Source organism: Adiantum capillus-veneris, chromosome 9 (assembly GCF_014529385.1).
Source record: "Adiantum capillus-veneris isolate H3 chromosome 9, ASM1452938v2, whole genome shotgun sequence".
NCBI classification, from domain to species: Eukaryota; Viridiplantae; Streptophyta; class Polypodiopsida; order Polypodiales; family Pteridaceae; genus Adiantum; species Adiantum capillus-veneris.
In genome coordinates, this window is record NC_140939.1 from 79,285,691 (window position 1) to 79,303,115 (window position 17,425).

The following is a 17,425-nucleotide window of genomic DNA, read 5'->3' on the forward strand; positions in this document are numbered from 1 at the left end:
CCAGTTTGTACTGAATTTGACCATTCAAGAAATCTATAAATGAAATACGTGCAAGAGGGAAAAGGTCACTCTTGCACGAGTCCTACCAAATGGCGAGCGAATATGTCCGAGCAAGGTAATAACCGAGCAAGTTCCTCCAAACAAGCTCAAGGGATTTAGTTGCAAGAAATTAGCCATACAATAGGAGTTTTTTAATTACATGCTATGAGAACTACATTGCCAAGATTTGCCATAGCCACTTTTAGATCTTTGGTGGCAACTTATGCACCATACTTGCTGCCTTGCAATGAGGTGAAATTGCACAGAGCTATGTTCAAATTCCTTACGAACGTGATGCTACTAAGCATGGTGGTGGTATTGCACATGTAGTGGATGTAGAGGACATCTTGTTGCACGGAAAAGGCAGGAAAGAAGAGGATGAAGAGGAAGAGGGAAAGGATCCATAACCCCATGGCCATCTATCGGCTTTAGTCCAGGACCTCAGCGTGAAACCATGCAAAGCTGGATTTTTAGGGGGTCAATTCAAATAGTCTCTCTTTCTCTTTCTCTCTAGCTATAGGGTTGTCGACACGACAATCAAAAGCCGAGCTAGTTGTTGAGGCCTGCTCTTGCCTCATCCTGGCATCTCAAGATTCTCATGGTGAACTACACCCACACTATCCTCCATCTTCTGGAAACCCGCGGCCCTGATCCATTATGAAACACCTCTCCCTTTGAATACTCTCTCTCTCTCTCTCTCTAGCTACATTTAGGTATGCTCTTGCCTCATTTGAGCTTCTCATGTTAAACTACGCTTGCAATGTGCTCCATTTGCAAAACCCATGGCCCTCATCCTGTGCAAAACTCCTTTCCCTTTGAATAGTCTCTCTCTCTCTCTCTCTCTCTCTCTCTCTCTCTCTCTCTCTCTCTCTCTCTCACGCACACACACACACACACACAATAAAGGGAATTTCTGTATATTACGATAACCACTTCAGCCATGGAGTTTCTTATTCTAATCTTACATTTACACGTTTGCAAAGAAGTGAATGTTACAAGCCCACAATCAGTTTAGTATTTGTGCTACCAATGTGCCACTCAAAGGCTAAATAAATATAAGGCAAGTTTTAAGGGCTATCTTAAGCCTTCTCAACTTCAAAGGCTTGGCTACTTCCTAGGTGAAATCAGGGTGGTTGCGACCAAAGTGAGGCAGTCTTCTCAGCGAAGGTCATTAAGGTTGATAAAGATCGTACCAGGACGGATTCTGTGTGCGTGGGTGCTCTTGTGCATGATTTTATATGCTGGTAATGGGAGGGCAAATGATGAGTTCTTGAAATGTTATTCTACACTCTGATTATTTAGTTGATGTCATATTACGTCTGACGAGTTAATTCCACTCCAGAAGTTTTATGCAAATGCAATGAGGATGGAATACTTAAATCTCAAAAGAATTTAGCGAGAGCATCAATACAACAGCTTCTTCTCCACACTTCTTATAGAGGAGGAGAATACTAGTTGTAGGGGCGAGGATGAGGAAACTTGATTATTTCCAGAATCTCTGAATCAGCAGTGTCATGCAAGACCAGACACTACAACACTCTTTGGCAGTTTGCCTCATGATGTAGGCTCCGCTTTTTATATATCCACCTTGGTAGGGTCTTTGCCTAAGAAAACACCTCCGCCATAAGCTCCCCAACCACCTTATGTATCAATAATGATCTTCCTTCGTGCTGGGGAAACATCACCTTGTGGTCCCCCAATCACAAACCTTCCAAAAGGATTTAGATGGAAGATGGTGGTCTTCTCATCTAGGTACTTCTCAAGTATCACAGATTTGATAACATGCTCTTTGAGATCAGTGGCAATCTTGTCATTGGTAACTATTTCATTGTGTTGCATAGAGATCAAGACCTTATGAATTATGATGGGAACCATGGCAATGATGGCACCATTTCATTCTTGTATTCAACTGTTACTTGAGTTTTGTCGTTTGGGCAACCATGCATAAGTTCCATTCTTTCTTACCTCTATGAGCATGGCACCTAGTTTGGTAGCCATGACATGACCGAGGGGCATAAGCTCCTTATCAATCTCATTAGTAGCATAACCAAACATATGCCCTTGATCTCTTGCACCAATCTCCTCGGCCTTAGTTTTGTGAAATGTCCATGCACACCTTGAGCAATGTCTGGGCTCTACTGTTTGATGTTAACCGAAACCTTGCAATGATCAGCATCAATACCGACATCATTTGACACAAACCAATTTCCCAACGATTGTCCCGAATCTTCTCGTAGTTAATATCTACCATAATTGGTGGTAATCTCCCCAAAGATCATCACCATGTTAGTCTTGGTGCACATCTCACAAGCCACCTTACTCTCTTGATCCTGTTGTAGGTATGCATCGAGCACTGCATTAGACACTTGATCCCACAGCTTGTCTAGATGTCCCTAACTCACTGACTCCGAGGTGAAGAGAAAAGGTGACATCTTTTAGGGTTTCTATGCGTCAAGGGCCTCGAAGTAGCCACTAAACAATCTTGGAAGGCTGAAGCTGCTTCTCACATTCGGTGAGGCCCTCTCTCTCTCTCTCTCTCTCTCTCTCTCTCTCTCTCTCTTTAGGGCTGGCGATTGTCAACACCCTCTTTCCTCATCCGTTCGGATTCCCACGCTGCCTCCATTAGCTGATGAACCCACAGCCCTCATCGGGTGCAAAACACCTTTCTCTCCCTGCGCAATACATGCCTCCATGACCGCATGCCACTGTGCATGGGGGCGCACGTACGAATCCCAAATAACGCACTTGCCATCACACTTCTCGCAAAGTCGCCCTATAGCAATGCCCGGATGCTTGCGACACATTATTAGATCAGGATGTTGCTTCACCATGTCTGCGCGTGAGTGCCCGTTTGCTGCACGTGTGCTGAGAGTCTCTCTCTCTCTCTCTCTCTCTCTCTCTCACACACAGACACACACACACACACACACACACAACAAACTCAACTCTCTCAAAGAGCGCGCAGAGAGAGAGAGAGAGAGAGAGAGAGAGAGAGAGAGAGAGAGAGAGAAAAGCGCCCTTATTGATAAAGAGTTCTAGCAGGATGGCCTACATGCAGATCGGTAATGGCCAGCATGATCATCGTCCTCAGCTGGCTATGGCGCATTGTAATCATGATCATGGCAATGGCTTCTCTGAGGCCGGTCTGCAGCTCCCGGACGTGCCTCAGCATCACTCCAGGGACGGCGTTGCAGCTCATGGGCTTGAAGCTAGTACGAAGCAACGGCTGCATCAAATCGATCTGCGCGTCGATGATGTTCATATAAAAGGGTACTTGGATGACGAGAGACGATCTCCGCTCGACGTGCAGCATGCTGGTAGAGCCTGCAGGGTGATGTCACCTCATGCAGTGGGAGGCAACGGCCGTGCATGCATCCTGGCCATCGCACGGGCCGTGCCCCCGCACCAGCTCATGCAGCACAGCTTCGCAGACTTCTACTTCAACGTGCCAACACATGACCCAGCTTAAGCTCAAAATGCAGCGTATCTGTAAGTGCTAATTCGCTTGTTGGCCATAGATAGTGTTGACGTGGGGCTTTGTGGTGCAATTTCTTGACCATTGGATTGAATTGCTGGATGTTCTCAAGTGGCAAAGGTCTTTGGACTTTAGGGTGTGCAAAGGGGGACGCCACTTATTAAGGGGGCTTGCATTGCAGCCTCGACCCCCCTCGACGAGGGAATCAATCATATTCTTGAAATAACTTAGCTCACCTTCCTATATATGATTGTTCATAATTGTTTTGGATTAAAATAGCACGCTTTTACTACATTTAGCTACTAGTATGTCAAGATTGATTACCTACAGGCATGCTATCAAGTGGAGTTTGCCCCATGAAATGTCGAGCTCGTTGCATACACCCACTCCATCCAAAACTCCAAGTTTCCACAGTTAAGCTCAATGCTCAGCACTCGGCTTGCTCCTGGCTTGATTACATGAAATTGCTACCACTACCCTCGTCGTTTCGGCGGCAGCAACCGACAGGCCTTTGTGGTTCCTTGGCAGCACTCCTCCGGAATGGCCAGATGGAAGCCTAGTTGGGGACTTTGGCTTTAACCCCCTTGGTCTTGGATCCGAGCCCAAGCTTCTCACTCAGAGATAGTGAAGTGCAGGTGGGCTATGTAAGCAGGAATTTTGAACACCCAATCCTGGTACTCAACTGGAGAGGTCGATTATTTCATACATACGAATACCCTCTTTGTACTGGAGCTTATATTCTTAGGTTGGGTTGAGGGCCAAAGATGGGCAGACATCATTACTCCAGGATCAGTGAATACTGACCCCATCTTCACCAACAACAAGCTAACAGGCACAGATGTTGGATATCCCGATGGCTTCTGGTTCGACCCTCTTGGCTGGGGCTTTGGTTCTCTTGAGAAGATCATGGAGCTTAGGACTAAGGAGATAAATAATGGAAGACTCGCTATATTGGCCGTTATTGGTGCTTGGTTCCAAGCAATCTACACGGGCACTGGCCCCATTGACAACCTTACCGCCCATCTTTTCGACCCTGGCCACAACACCATTTTCTCGGCTTTCTTGACCAAGTGAGTGATGATCATTGTACCTTCATCACTTGGAGAAAATATTGACACTTGCTTCCTTTTTATGCCAATTGAGACGTTTGTAAAAACCTTTTATTTGGTTGGAAGGTCCTATTTGACGTGTAAACTGTGCCTGCTCTTGTTTTGTCAATTTACTTGCGTCATGTTTCATTGCATTAAGTTGAGGGTATGAGTCAGTTTTGCTAACAGAACATGCATGTTCTGGTTGTTATCTACTTTTGTCAATTTACTTGCGTCATGTTTTGTTGCATTAACTTGAGGATATGAGTCAGTTTCTATTACAGAACATGCCTGTTCTGGTTGTTATCTACTTCTGTCAATTTACTTGCGTCATGTTTCATTGCATTAACTTGAGAGTATGAGTCAGTTTCGATTGCCTGTTCTGGTTGTTATCTACATCGGATGTTTGCCATTGTTCTCTCACCAAATGCCTCTCATTTGAGCCCTTCATCTCTCCCAGTTAATAAAGATAATGAAGTCTGGCTTGAATGTTCAAAAAAACAGAGAGAGAGAGAGAGAGAGAGAGAGAGAGAGAGAGAGAGAGAGAGATTATCATCCATGGAGGTCAGATATGACCCATGGGACCAAAACAAAACATTACATCTGTTCTTTCGGGGTGTACGTGTTAGATACATATCAGTTAGGGACTGAGGGTCCATCAGGGGTAAAGGAAAAAGGAAAGGATAAGAACAAAAACAAGACCTAGAGGGGGTCAGGTAGAGGGGGAGTTGTCTTGGGAGTTTTAAACTCCTGAATGATGGATTTACCGCCACGATAGACTAGCCATTTACCTTGTTTACGAGCTTCATGTATCTTTTTGAGTTGGCTTGCTTTGTGCTTGAGTTGGTTTGCAATCAATTCTTCGGCAATTCAAAGCTTTGTCCCCTTGAGGTGATAAGATTGGCATAGCAACCTCGTCCATTCTGAAAGTGAGGATGCATTGGCCAGGGGGCACCCAACTATGTGTGTCGTTGATCCAAGAGACCGTGTAGGGCTCGATGTTGATTGGTTGAAGAGAGAGAGAGAGAGAGAGAGAGAGAGAGAGAGAGAGAGAGAGAGAGAGAGAGAGAGAGAGAGATCCACGACGAAGAGGAAGCAGGTAGTCAAGGAGAGGGGCCTGCACTGCAGTATCAATTGTTTCTCTCTCTCTCTCTCTCTCTCTCTCTCTCTCTCTCTCACACACACACACACACACACACACATTTGCTTCCTTTTCTCGTGCTTGTCTAAAATCAGCAAAAGGTTTTGTGACTCCCTCTCTGCTACCATTATGGACGACAATGTGGCCACAAGATTGTTCTTATGTTTGACGATAGCATTTATGCACTTTCTATCTCTTTTGCTATACAACATTATTACTAGTGCATTCAATTTGCATCCATTAACTCTATTGGGAGAGCATGTAAAGATAAAGGCTACTAAACTTGCTAGTGGTAAACAAAGATTCCTTCTCAATCATGGCCAATGTCAATTCAAGAAGGTTCGCATTGCTATTGAAAGCACACAAGGGATTGGAATGAAGGACACACTAGTAATAGTCCGATATAAGTTCCTCCAGAGTAGTTGGTATACTACATGAAATGCCTTCACAAAGCAGACTACATATGGCACTCAAGCAATCAAAAGATATCATTCACGTTCAAGAGCTACCTATGCATTATGATGGACATGTGGCATTTGAGTTACCATCTTTTGATCTATTTGTGCACGAACTTGTGACAATTGCAACATGTGAATTTACCATGGAGAATAAGTTTGCATAAATAGAGTTTTGGAATATGCTGATCAGCAAGATGTTTTAGAAGCAAGGATATGACTGTGTATCAATGTGTGTGTGAACACATTAAAGGAAGAGTATGGCTCTTTTGTTTGAGACTATTTTAATGTGTGTGAACACATTAAAGAAAGAGTATGGTTCTTTTGTTTGAGACTATTTGAGATGCAACATGGTTATTTTGCTACACTATACTCCATAGAGTAACTTTTGAGATCTTGATCTAATCGTTTTCATTGCTTATGCTCGCTCGATTTCTTGTCTGCTCGGAAGTACTCACTCGAGAATTGGGATTCCTCCTCTTGCACAAGAGGAGATTGCACCCAGTGTCCATTTCATTCTTCTCTCCTCTCTTCTCTTCTCTCGCCGTGCCAGACGTAGCACTCCGCTCTAGGAGGTGCACCTGCACATGTTCTCTTTCTCTCTCTCGTTCACTGTCTCCCTTTGTTCGCGTACATCATTGATTATGTGCCAGGTAAGCATATTTGTGTGTTTCATGGATTGCAATATATTGTATTTTAGTATTTTACAGGGGTGCCACGTTTTCCGTTTTTCTGCACTATTTGTGTCACCCACCACATTGGCCATGTATAAGAGGTTGTGCATTGTTAAAGCACAAGCTTTCTAGAGCTAGGGTGGGTGCAATCTAATGGCTAGCATGATGCATGTCTAAGTGTTTGTGCATAGGCAATGTTAATCAAGAAAATTAGGTCCCAATATATATGGAATCTTTGGCTCATACACATGATCTTGATTATGCACAAGGTGACCACAAGTTCATATACATTGTTTTCGAGGAATAAACTTGGATGATATTTGTAAGGCCGAGGGGAGACTGAATGTCGGATCCTCCTCCCAGCCAACCTATTATAGGAGATCCCATGGCCCTTTGCCCTAACTAGATGCCCTTTCCATACCTTCAGTCCGGCCCTTGGCCTAAGTCCCTAACTCCCCTAGGTCGGGCTCTAGCCTCTAGCCCTTGGCCTGACATTACTCCCCCCTTGGAGAAGTGTTTTCGTCCTCGAAAACAAAAGTGGTAGGATCTTCATAAGAACGATAAGGTTTTCCACAATGGTATCCCTCATGGATCCACATGTTTGTTTGATCGAAACATGGTGTAGTAGGAGGTCCAATATAACCAAGAATAACATCTTGATTTTGCACATTGTTGTCCATTTGCAATCATCTTGTGTTATTGGTTCCAATCCAGTCATAATGTGTATACTCCATTTAGAACACACATAAGCATGCTAAACGAGTTATCACAACAAAGATGTACTTGAAAGAGTACCACTTTCCATGAAAGTAACTTGCTGACATAACTCATTAGCCAAGTTGAAGTCCTTGACCGACCTTATGATTGTGGACCGTCCTAATGATTGGGATTGCCATTTGACGGCTGCTCTTTGGACGTATAGGACATCTTTCAAGGTATCTACCCAATTCACCCCTTTTCATCTAGTTTATGGACAGGAGGCACCCATTGAGGTAGAGCTCTCAAGCTTGCGCGTTCTTGCAAGAGTGGCAAAAAAACCAAAAGAGGTTCTACATGAAAGGATCTTAGATCTCCAATAACTTGAGCTAGATAGAGAAGAGTCCATTGATCACTACATCACCAAAGGGACAAGCCAAAGGGAAAAAATCAACAAGAAGCTCAATGGGAAAGGATTGAAGGAAGGTATGTTGGTTCTTTGCTATGATAACCGACTCAATACTCGACTTGACAAAAAGTTTTTGCAAAGATTGGAGGGACCTTTCATGATAAAAACAAAGTTTGGGAATGGTAGTTATAGATTAGTAGATTTATCAGGAAAACTCCACAAGACCAGAGTCAATGGATGGAGATTAAAGCCCTACTTTCAACGTATCAATCCGTTGATAGGAAGTCATCTACCTACATCGTCTAAGCTCAAAATTGGCATGGATCCCTTCGGCTTGGCAAATGCTCCACCTATTTTTAATGCTTTGATGTGCAAAGAAGAACCAACCTTGGAATCTGAGCATACCCAAGGCAACCCTCCCATCTCCGATTTATGGGATTGAGGTAATGAAAAGCAGGTCTAATGGAGTAAAAGAGTGCATGTCTCTCCTCCTATTATAAAAAATAAAAATAAAAAAAAGAGAGAAAAAAGAAAAAAAAAAAAGAAGAAGAGAAAGAAGCAACACCGTTCTCCCAAAGATATGAATATCTCTAAGCTTGGGGGAGGGCTAATATGAGTGGCATAAAATGGTAACCATCTTTTTGCAACATTTTTCAGCCTACTCAACGTGCTATTCCTCATATGTGTATATATTTTTCTATGCTATTAAGTTATCTAGAGTAAATTCCCCCTCTTCGTTTAACCTTTGTGGTGACACAAACATTGTACTCTTCCCAAAAATGTCACCTTAGTCATATATTTATATTACCACCCTTTTCTTTTTTGCTTTGTAAATAAAATTAAGCATACAATAACCAACTATCTACCCCCAAACTTTCTTACCTCTTGTAAATTAGTAGTAGAAAAATAATATATCCATCTTCCATCCCATATAGATAAATTACCATGGAAAATCAACTCTCCACTTGTCTTTACCAAAGATTATGGACCATCTCTACAAGTCTTCTATGCCTCCTACATAGGTGGGCCAATATCTCTTAAGAATATACAGATAGTTTTTCTCCTTTCAAAAAAACTCAAATTGTATATTCTTTTCACAAGAAAATAATATTGGGCCCTCCTCTATTTGAAAAAGCATGATTCCCCTTGGATGCATACAAACAAAGGGCCCATACAAGAGGACTTGGAAGCAAAAGGTTCCCTAGCCTAGTGTGGACCTTCCAAACCGAATTCCTTGGTGCATGGGTGTGAAGAATAGTCTAAATTGATATCAAACATGTTGAGAAGGTCAAATTTGCCTTTTGAAGCATGTCATTCCGAGCTACAGGTAAAAAGTTATGGTCAAAATAGTGTAAATCTGTCAGCTTCGCAGCAAAAGCGAACAGTAAATCAAGTAAATCAAGAGGGTGAGATCTTATGTTGCCCCTACTCATCTTCTAGAAGAGCAATGAGTGTTCAAGGTTACTTGCATGTGATGGGACCAACCTAAAGATGCTTTCTAAAGGCCAAGACAGACAAGTTGAGATACCCCGCAGGAGCCACCCGTAGGGCCTCATGGTGGGGCCCACCTACATTATGCACCCCTATGGAGCCTTCACAGTCTAAAATGATATTTTTGGTGAATAAATAGTACATTTTATGTCCAATATTCAATGAGTGGTGAAAGGACACTTAATTAGGGCTAATCACTCACCCTAATTAAGTGTAGCATAATCCCACTCCTGCACAACTATAAATAGCCCCCCTTGGAGAGACTCAGGGACACACACCTATATTTTCAACTTCATGTTGTTTCTTGATCAATAGTAGAGAAAACCCCAACTCTCCCTCTTTCATATCCTCCCTCCTAACCCTCCTCTTTGGAGGAAGTGCAACTCTATCCTCCACTCTTTCTATTCTACAATCTCTTACTCCATCAACCCAATAAATCATTTGTAGCACCTCAATAACTTGTTAACGATCATTAAATCATCTTCAAAACATTCAAGTGTTGCAATTCGTGATGGTTATCCAGCGTCTGTCCTCCCCTTAAAAGGTGTGCGAGAAATCAAGTAAGTGTTCTATTCTCAATTTACCATTGGTTTTGTTTCTCCACACTTATTCAATTGGTCTAAATAAAATTCTCATTCCAACTCTCTTTTGATTCATTACATATGCATGTGGCTACCTCTCATGGTGATTTTATTTGTGTTACCGCATTGCATAGATGGAGATGAGCTCTCTATGCAAAGTGTGTTAGTTTGATGTAGCTGATTCTCTTGTGTGTTTGAGAGGCAAGTCTTGTGCGCATGATTTTTTAATGAGTGCTTGAAAGAGGAGGAGTTAGGATGTATTATGGGTATTCTTATGGGGAGAAGGTGAATGCTATTCCACAAATTGCAATTTCATTTGATGCACGGTGGTGTAGCCAAACTGTGTCGATGCTAAAAGATGGAATGGACAGGTATGTACATGCAAGTGGAAGCATGGCAAAGGATTGGAGCAGCTAGGAAGTTCATGGGATGACAGGTAGCAGCGGGACTGTATGCATGATGCGGCTTATAGGCCAAGAAAGGCTCCATAATGTGCTAATTGGGGTAGCAGGTGAAGGAGATGTAGAGTGCAACTTTTGGGTCCAGAAATGAAGAGCTTGAAGTGCTAAAGGAGCAGATCTAGACGGCTCATCAAACCGAGCTACGGAGCCCAAGTTATTGAAGGTTGAAGTTTTGATGGTTTGTAGATTCTTGCCAGATAGGGTAGCTGGTGACAGGTGATCCAAGTGGAACTTGAGGTATAGATGTGTAGAGCTCAACTCATAGAGCCTACCTGTCTTTTCGAATTGTGGATCGGAGCTGTGGATTGCAAGCTACGGTCAGCTGAAGTTTTTCCGGGGGCGGGGTCTGAGCCCACTTGGCCACATTGGAGTACGCGCCATCTGGCATCTTTTGAGCCTCGACAAAGTTCTATAGCAAAGTGTACACCATATGGAGCTAGCAGAAAGTGACTGCACGCCAAACGGAATCCGGAGCAGAAAGATATGGAAGTCGGAAGATTGGTTTTCTTTGCCCGAAGTTAATTGCAGATGGTTTGATCGTGTTTTGGTCGCATTGGATCTCAGGCCTGGAGGAGTCGAATAACGATGCGAATCATGGAGGAGCAGGGTGGCAGTGCACGATCTCACTCGGGCTTTGTGACTTGGCAACAGAAGGTGGGAGCACAAAATGGTGTCCAGGTCAAGGCAGATTGCAATGTTTTTTTGGTTAAAGGAAGAAAATAATGAGTTTTTGGAGCCCTTGGGGCTCAAGTCTAAGGGGAATGCCACGTGGTAGGGGCCTAAAACCTACATGCGGGCGCGGGACCGTGGAGGCCAGGCTATAAAGGCTGAGCCGTGGGCTCCCATTAGCACACAAGGAAGGAGAGAGAGGGGAGCTCTCTTGGGCGCAACTATGGCGTCCGCGCGCATGGCGCTGCTGTGGGCGTCTGGTTGCGATTTTGATGGAAATGGCCGGCGGTGGTGTATGGTGGTGGTGCCCGTGGGTAGCGCCGGCTGGTGATGTAGTGATGACGTGGCAGGGCTTGCTAGAGGTGGGTCCCGCGGCTCCAAATTTTTGAGAAGGAGAGGGAGAGCAATAGCAAGGTCGCTATTGCCTCCCCCCCTCATGTAAGAGAGAGGTCCCGCAGCAGTGTGCAAGGAGGTGCCCACAAGCAAATGAAATGCAAGGAGAAGGGAGTCCGGGTGGCTGGCACAAAAAGTGAAGGTAAAGGGGCAAAAGGGCCAATGTGTCTAGCATGCAAAAGTTTCCAATAATAATTAAGCCAAGTGTTGGCAATGCATAGAACTTCTAAATGGAACTTCAAAGGGAGTGCACAACATGGAATCACACCACCATTTTTTCTTTTTTGGACTCCTATGCACACCCCTATAAAAGGGTGCTTATGTTCATTTGTAAGGGTCTTTTTTTGGGATCAATGTCTTTTGCCAAGGAGGGTTTTTTCTTGCCAAAGCTTGTGGAGCTTTTGTTTTGGTTGCCGAGGTTCATGCCGGCGGTGTGTTGGATGTACATGATATTGCCTATGCTAGTAGACTATTCCCTACTATTTCAAGGCGTCATTCCCCCTTCCCCCTTCTCTTCTCTGCTGGTGTGTGTGTGTGCCCCCCTGAGGTTTGTCGTGCAAAGAGAGATAGAGAGAGGTTGTGTGAGTGTGGAAGGCTGTGAATTGAGCAGAGCGGAGTGATTGAGTCTGTCTGGTGCATTGCAAGGCGTATGTGCGTGCAGTTGTGTGAAAGTAGTGGTTTGCTTGCGGGTAGTGTTGAGTTTTGAAGGTTAACTGTAGTGGATTGGGGCACTGTGTATACCCTGGGCTATAGTGAGGTATTGTGTTGTGTGCTGGGTGTGTTTCCCTTTCCCCCTCTCCATCTTCTGGTGCCCCCACTGAGGAGCTGTCTGATGCTCCAATTTGCGGTTGAAAGTGGTGTTTTTTTGCCAACAAAGCGGTTGGCAAAGGGTTGAGATGTTTCATGGTCGAGGTTGAAGCTGACAGAGATGGTGGAGCCAGGTTTTGGCCCCATATTTACGGGCGTCGAAGATCCTGAGGATTGGTTAGCAGATTTTGAGTTATGGTTGTTGTCGATGCGTATGTCGACGGATTCAAAAAGGTTAGAGATGGTGCCATTGTTGATGCAAGGACGCGCCAAGGTGTGGTTGGATGGCCTAGAGAGAAGTGATAGAGAATCATGGCAAAAGTTGCAGAGTCAGTTTCTGGAGCGGTTTTGAGAGGTGATTACGGCAGAGAAAGCTAGTGCAAAGCTGAAGGCGGTGCGCCAGGATGTAAGTAAAGATTTCTCTATTTTCATTGAGCAGTTTGAAGCTTGTTGGAAGCAGTTATAGATTGTTACTGGGGTCAAAAGAAATCAATCTTTGAAGCTGTCAAAGCTGTTAGAGTGCTTGCATCAGAGGATTAGGGAAAAGGTCGAAGATGGTGCTGATACCTATGAAGACATGGTCTATCTGGCAAAGATAAAGAGCAGAAAGGTGAAGTGGAAGTTGGAGTTGGGAATGCTAAAGCCAGCAGATTATATGCATGTTGCCGAGGTGGCGAAGTGCTCTTTGGTCCAACCAAAGGTGGTTCCAGTTGTGCGAAATGCAAGGCCTGTGGAGGTAAGACCTACTATTGGTTATGTTCCTTGGAGGTTTCTAGTTTGTGATGTGCATGTGCCGAGAGTGAAAGAGCTTGTCAACGAAGAGAAGCTCCATGTCGATGTGAACCAAGATGCAAAAGCGGAAGCAGATGTGGAGGTTCCAGTATGGATTGAAGAGGTAAAGCATGGTCTTGTTGAAAGTTTGCATGAAATGGTAGCAGAATGCAATCGAGACGCAGATACTGAGGGTTCAAAAGCTGATGAAGAAAGTGAGCAAAGCTGTGAAGATGGTCAAGCTTTTGTAGAGCAACAAGTGGATGCAGATGCTGATACGGAGTCAGTATATGATGCCAATGCCGATGATGATGCACGCTCGATTTGCTGGGAGACAAGCGAGGAGGATAGAGAGGATGAGTCCACATCCTATGACGGAGTGACGGAATCTAATGAACCTGAACCGGTAAAGGTAAAGCTGCCCTCTTGTATGTTTGATGATATGGTGATAGCACATGTGCAAGAAGAGCAGGGAACAGAGCAAGCCAAGATGCTTGATGAAAGCCAAAAGGAGCGGTCTAGACCTAGAGATGATGGAATGCAGGTGAAGGTGGTATCTGGTGCCATGCTAATGGTTGTGCTGATGAAAGTAGCGGTGGAATGTGCCATGGGGGTGCAACATGTGCAAACTTTTGCCAAGAGAGATAAAGCGGACGTGTCTATGGAGGAACTGGAAGATGGATGCGGTAGAGAACGAGTTTCTCTCTTCCATGGAGGAGCATGATGCAGCGGTAGAAGAGGTGATTGAAGAGCAGGAGAGTGAAGCTGGACAAAAGGAAGTGATAAGCAACCTTGAAGGGCCAATCGATGATGAAGGGCTTGATGAGAGTGTAAGTGAGTTCGAAGAGGAGGTGCAAGAGAGTATGAAGCCAGTGCAAGAGATGTGTTCTATGGCCTATGAAGGAGGTTCCCAAGATATGTCCAAGCTTTCAAAAGAGGTATGCAACCCATGGTTGAAAGGTATGCTTGTAAGTGCAACTCTGTAGTATGTTATCCATTAGATACGGGGTTCCTTTGAGAGGATCTCTCCTTTACATGGCTGGGAGGGAGGATCAGAAGTGTTGGTTCATACAGATGATGTGGTTGCAGATCCATATAGGGTAATGAAGCAAGATGATGTTTGAAGAGGTGCTAAAGTGCTATGGGCCTTTTGTGTGCATGGATGGCTAGGTACTTGGGTAGGGCACTATTGGAGGTTGTTGCAAATGGATGAAAGTGAACAGAGCCAGGTGTTTGATCCAGGTGGAAGCTATGTTTGGCAGGGGGTGGGGCAATCCACTTGAAGGTTTAGGTGATAGAGTGCAATAAAACATTGTATATATGGTTTAAGTTTTCTCATAATGTGTGCCAGGTTTTTGCAGTTTATAGTGAATATAAAGCTTTTATGTGGTTGAGCATAAATGCTCAACAGGGGGGTGGGCAATGATGGTGCAGCCAAAGTGTGTTGACGCTAGAAGATGGCATGGACAGGCAAGTAGAAGCATGGCAAAGGACTGGAGTAGCTAGGAAGTTCATGGGATGATAGGTAGCAGCGGGACTGTATGCATGATGCGGCTTATAGGCCAAGAAAGGCTCCATAATGTGCTTATTGGGGTAGCAGGTGAAGGCGATGTAGAGTGCATATTTTGGGTCAAGAAATGAAGAGCTTGAAGGGTTGAAGGAGCAGGTCTAGACAGCTCATCAAACCGAGCTACGGAGCCCAAGTTATTGAAGGTTTAAGTTTTGATGGTTTGTAGATTCTTGCCAAATAGGGCAGCTGGTGACAGGTGATCCAAGTGGAACTTGAGGTATAGATGTGTAGAGCTCAACTCATTGAGCCTACCCGTCTTTTTGGATTGTGGATCGGAGCTCTGGATTGCAAGCTATGGTCAGCTGAAGTTTTTTTGGGGACGGGGTCTGAGCCCACTTGGCCACATTGCAGTACGTGCCATCTGGCATCTTCTGAGCCTCGACAAAGTTCTAGAGCAGAGTGTACACCATATGGAGCTAGCAGGAAGTGACTGTATGCCAAACGGAATCCGGAGCAGAAAGATATGGAAGTCGGAAGATTGGTTGTCTTTGCCAAAAGTTAATTGCAGATGGTTTGATCGTGTTTGGTCGCATTGGATCTCGGGCCTGAAGGAGTTGAATAACGGTGCGGATCGTGGAGGAGCAGGGCGGTAGTGTACGATTTCACTCGGGCTTTGCGGCTCGGCAACAGAAGGTGGGAGCACAAAATGGTGTCCAGGTCAAGGCAGATTGCAAAGTTTTTTTGGTGAAAGGAAGAAAATAATGAGTTTTTGGAGCCCTAGGGCTCAAGTCTTAGGGGAATGCCACGTGGCAAGGGCCTAAAACCTACATGCAGGCGCGGGACCGTGGAGGCCAGGCTATAAAGGCTAAGGCGTGGGCTCCCATTAGCACACAAGGAAGGAGAGAGGGGGGAGCTCTCTTGGGCACAGCTATGGCGTCCACGCGCATGGCGCTGCTGTGGGCGTCCGGCGACGATTTTGGTGGCAATGGCCGGCGGTGCTTAATGGTGGTGGCGCCCGTGGGCGGCCCTGGCTGGTGATGTAGTGATGATGTGGCAGGCCTTTCTAGAGGCGGGTCCCACGGCTCCAAATTTTTGAGAAGGAGAGGGAGAGCAATAGCGAGGTCGCTATTGCCTCCCCCCCTCGTGTAACAGAGAGGTCCCGCAGCAGCGTGCAAGGAGGTGCCGACAAGCAAATGAAGTGTAAGGAGAAGGGAGTCCGGGCAGCCGACACAAAAAGTGAAGGGAAAGGGGCAAAAGGGCCAATGTGTCTAGCATGCAAAAGTTTCCAAGAATAATTAAGCCAAGTGTTGGCAATGCATAGAACTTCTAAATGGAACTCCAAAGGGAGTGGACGACATGGAATCACACCACCATTTTTTCTTTTTTGGACTCCTATGCACACCCCTATAAAAGGGTGCTTATGTTCATTTGTAAGGGTCTTTTTTTGGGACCAATGTCTTCTGCCAAGGAGGGCTTTGGACCAAGGAGGGTTTTTTCTTGCCAAAGCTTGTGGAGCTTTTGTTTTGGTTGCCGAGGTTCATGCCGGCGGTGTGTTGGATGTACATGATATTGCCTATGCTAGTAGACTATTCCCTACTATTTCAAGGCGTCATTCCCCCTTCCCCCTTCTCTTCTCCGCTGGTGTGCATGTGTGCCCCCCTGAGGTTTGTCGTGCAAAGAGAGATAGAGAGAGGTTGTGTGAGTGCGGAAGGCCGTGAATTGAGCGGAGCGGAGTGATTGAGTCTGTCTGGTGCATTGCAAGGCGTATGTGCGAGCAGTTGTGTGAAAGTAGTGGTTTGCTTGCGGGTAGTGTTGAGTTTTGAAGGTTAACTCTAGTGGATTGGGGCACTGTGTATACCCTGGGCTATAGTGAGGCATTGTGTTGTGTGCTGGGTGTGTTCTCCTTTCCCCCTCTCCAACGGCATTGGGTTGCATAATCGTTGATGGTGTCATTATGCAGGTGACTTAGACAACCGAAGGTCTACGTCAGGGTATGTCTTTACATTGGCTGGTGGAGCAGTATCATGGAGTTCTAGATTACAAGATTGTGTTACTCAATCTACCAGAGAGGTTGAATATGTTGCCGCATTAGAGGCATGAAAAGAATCAATTTGGCTTAATCGACTAGTAACAGATTTGGGAATCAAAGAAGAGATTTTTGTGCTATATTGTGATAGTCAGAGTGCTATACAATTGGCTCACAATCCAGTTTATCACTCAAAGACAAAGCATCTGGATGTGAAGTATCATTTCATCAGGGAAATGATCGAGGATAAGCAAATTCAGCTTGTCAAAGTTCACACGACATAAAATCTTGCTACTTACAAAAGGACTTCCCTCAAAGAGCTTTGCGCATTTTCGCAAGCAGTTAGGTGTGGGGTAGTACATCACTTCTCTACATCTCTTGTATATTAGCTTGTATAGTAGCTTCTCTCACACTTAAAGTTCCATATTGGACTTTAAGTGGGAGGTTGGTAGGGTATAAAGCCCAATGTGGTTGCCCAGGTAAGTGGGCGGGGCGCCACATATGTACACATATTTTTTTGTAAAAACCTAATAAGAACTCACTATGCTCTACACATTAGAACAGAGCGAGTTCACCATATTGTCGTGCCCTTCTTCTCGCACTCTCTCTCGCATCGCACTTCCGCTCGTACTCCTTCACACACTGACAATCTGCACGCACGAGGAGATAGAGAGACTCACTTGAATAGTTACCGCTTGAGGAATTTAGTAAAACAATTTTATGTGTGATTATAATGAAA

The 17,425-nt window shown here is 44.9% G+C and overlaps 2 pseudogenes; one reads left to right on the forward strand and one right to left on the reverse strand.

The window, feature by feature from the left end:
* Positions 1-1,614: 1,614 nt before the first annotated feature.
* Positions 1,615-2,332, reverse strand: LOC147450711 (S-adenosylmethionine synthase 3-like; annotated as a pseudogene).
* A 1,639-nt stretch (positions 2,333-3,971) lies between these two features.
* On the forward strand, positions 3,972-4,588 carry LOC147450712 (chlorophyll a-b binding protein, chloroplastic pseudogene; annotated as a pseudogene).
* The last annotated feature ends 12,837 nt before the right edge of the window (positions 4,589-17,425 follow it).